A 3399-nucleotide genomic window follows, 5' to 3' on the forward strand; every position below is an offset into this window, starting at 1 on the left:
AATGTAATTTATGATTAAAGGCCAATGAGGGATGATGTTCTATTCACTCAGAATTCAGTTTAGTTTGGGGGTTCTCCTAAAGAAGATTTCAACATGCACATCAGAGATTTCATCGAGATCTGCGACACTTTCAAGTTCAATGGAGTTTCTCAAGATGCTATAAAGCTAAGGCTTTTCCCGTTCTCTCTAAGGGATAAAGCTAAGAGCTGGTTACATTCTCTACCAGCAGGTTCTATCACCAAATGGGAAGATCTTGCTCAAAATTTTCTAACTAAATTCTTCCCTATGGAGAAGACAGCTGCAATCAGGAATGCTCTTACTCAATTTGCGCAGCAATCTGGAAAATCATTGTGTGAGGCTTGGGATCGATACAAGGAGATGCTTAGGAAGTGTCCTCATTATGGGAGCCTGACTGGATGATTATCAACTGCTTTTTTATAATCATGTGGGTGCAACTTTTAGACCCGTGCTTGATGCAACATCAGCTGGAGCCTTGTAGGCTAAGAGCTATGATAAAGCTTATGAGTTAATTAAACTGATGGATGCTAATGAATACCGGAACCCTTCTCAGAGACTACCTCAAGGCAAGGTAGAAGGAATTCTGTAGGTGGATGCAGCTACATTTATAGCTGCTCAGTTAAAGGCTTTAACGATGAAGGTGGATTCTTTGGCTAATTATGGAGTAAATCAGATCACTAGTGTTTGTGAGCTTTGTGCTGGTGCACATGAGACAGAGTAGTGTGCTATTTCTAGTGAATCAGCTCAGTTTGTGAGCAACTTTCAGAGGTCACAACAACCAGTTCCAGCCACCTATCATCCCAACAACCGCAATCATCCTAACTTTAGCTGGAACAACACTCGGAATGCAGTGCAACAACCTTATCAGCATTATGCAGCAAAGCAATAAAACCCTCCTGGTTTTCAATAACCGCAATATGCACCAAGACAACAATTCCAACTGCAATAATCTAATAAAAAAATCTGAATTGGAGGAGTTGAGGCTCATGTATAAGATACAAGCGGTTTCTATTAAGACCTTGGAGAATCAAATTGGGAAGATTGCCAATGCCTTGCTGAATTGACAACCTGGTACACTCCCTAGTGACACAGAAGTTACAGGAAAGAAGGAAGCAAAAGAACAGGTAAAGATAATTACATTGAGGTCTGGGAAGGTTGCAAGTCCTGAAAAATCTCATGTTCCAGAATCTGAAGTTGTGGCTGAAGAAGATGTACAGAAGGAAGTAGAAGTGGAACCAAGGAAGAAAACTGTGGAACATATTCCTCCTGAGGGTAATACATGGGAGAAACATGTCTGTCCTCCACCTCCTTTTCGTAAGAGGCTGCAGAAGCAAAAGTTGGATAAGCAGTTTGCTAAGTTTCTGGAGGTGTTCAAGAAACTTCATATCAACATACCTTTTGCTGAAACTCTTGAGCAGATGCCTAGATATGTGAAGTTTATGAAAGGTATTCTCTCTCGAAAAGTGAAGCTCGATGACTTAGAGACCGTTGCTCTCACGGAGGAACGCAGTAATGTGCTATAACAAAAGTTGCCTCCAAAGCTTAAAGATCTTGGAAGCTTCACTATTCCTTGCGCCATCGGAAACTTGTCGTTCGACAAGTGTTTATGTGATTTGGGAGCTAGCATCAATCTGATGCCTTTGTCTGTCTTTAAGAAGTTGGAATTACCTGATCCAAAGCCTACATATATGTCCTTATAGTTGGCTGATCATTATATTACATATCCATGAGGTATTGTGGAGGATGTCTTGGTCATGGTGGACAAACTCATCTTTCTTGCTGACTTTGTAATTCTGGATTTCGAGGAGGATAAAAAGATTCCCGTAATTTTGGAAAGACCATTCTTGGCTACTAGCCGAACCTTGATTGATGTACAGAATGGCGAGCTCACTATGCGAGTACTGAATCAGGATGTGTCTTTTAATATATTCAATGCCATGAAATTCCCTACTGATAATGAGGAGTGCTTAAAAGTGGAATTGGTCGATTCTGTGGTTACTTTAGAACTTGATCAAATGCTAAGGTCTGATGCCTTAGAGAAAGCCTTGATGGGGAATTCAGATAGTGAAGATGATGAAGGTGATGAGGAGTTACAGTATTTGAATGCCTATCCTTGGAAGCGAAGGCTGGATATGCCTTTTGAATCTCTTGGATTGGAAGAGCTAAAAAAGTCTCCAAAGCGTCTCAAGCCATCTATTGAGTAATCACCTACTCTCCAGCTTAAACCATTGCCTGAACATTTGAGGTATGCGTTTTTAGGTGATGCATCTACTTTGTCTGTTATTATTGCATCTAACCTTTCAGGTAATGATGAGAAAAAACTCTTAAGAATTTTGAGAGAGTTCAAATTGGCAATTGGATGGACTATAGCAGATATCAAGGGAATCAGCCCTTCTTATTACATGCATAAAATTCTACTGGAGGAAGGAAGTAAGCCGATTGTTGAGCAACAAAGAAAGATAAATCCGATCATGAGAGAGGTCGTGAAGAAGGAAATTCTTAAGTGGCTAGATGCAGAGATCATCTATCCTATTTCTGACAGTTCTTGGGCGAACCCAATTCAGTGTGTGCTGAAGAAAGGAGGCATCACAGTGGTTGCTAATGATAAGAATGAGCTCCCTACTCGAACAGTCACGGGGTGGAGAGTTTGCATGGATTACAGCTTGCTGAATAAAGCCATGAGGAATGATCATTTCCCTTTTCCTTTTATTGATCAGATGCTTGACAGGTTGGCTGGGCATGAATACTATTGTCTTCTGGATGGCTATTCGGGTTACAATCAGATTTGCATCACTCGAGAAGATCAGGAAAATACTACCTTTACTTGTCCGTTTGGTACTTTTGCCTTCAGAAGAGTTTCTTTTGGGTTGTGTGGTGCACCTGCCATATTTCAGAGATGTATGATGGCCATTTTCTCTGACATGATTGGTCAGAATGTGGAGGTGTACATGGATGATTTTTCTGTGTTTGGGGATTCTTTCGACGAGTATTTGCAAAATCTTGGCACAGTTCTTAAAAGGTGTGTTGAGACCAATCTGGTTCTCACTGGGTGAAACATGGCATCATTCTTGGGCACAAGGTGTCTTGTAAAGGTCTTGAGGTGGACAAAGTCAAGGTGGGGGTCATTGAAAACCTTCCTCCACCAATTTCTGTTAAGGGGATCCGCAGTTCTCTTGGTCATGCGGGTTTCTATCCGCGGTTTGTTAAGGACTTCTCTAAAATCTCTAAACCATTGTGCAATCTACTAGAAAAAGATGTCCCTTTCAAGTTTGATGACGAGTTTCGAGCTGCTTTTGAGAACTTAAAGAAGAGTTTGATTACGGCACCTGTTATAACTGCCCCTGATTGGAATGAACCTTTTGAAATGATGTGCGATGTAAG

The 3399-nt window shown here is 41.0% G+C and overlaps 1 non-coding gene across 1 annotated transcript; it reads right to left on the reverse strand.

Moving 5' to 3' along the window:
* Positions 1-301: 301 nt before the first annotated feature.
* Positions 302-407, reverse strand: LOC141662265 (small nucleolar RNA R71). Its single transcript, XR_012550388.1, has one exon. It is a non-coding gene; the product is annotated as a small nucleolar RNA R71 (small nucleolar RNA).
* Positions 408-3399: the final 2992 nt, after the last annotated feature.

The sequence above is a fragment of the Apium graveolens genome, chromosome 5, assembly GCF_009905375.1.
Source record: "Apium graveolens cultivar Ventura chromosome 5, ASM990537v1, whole genome shotgun sequence".
Lineage (NCBI taxonomy): Eukaryota > Viridiplantae > Streptophyta > Magnoliopsida > Apiales > Apiaceae > Apium > Apium graveolens.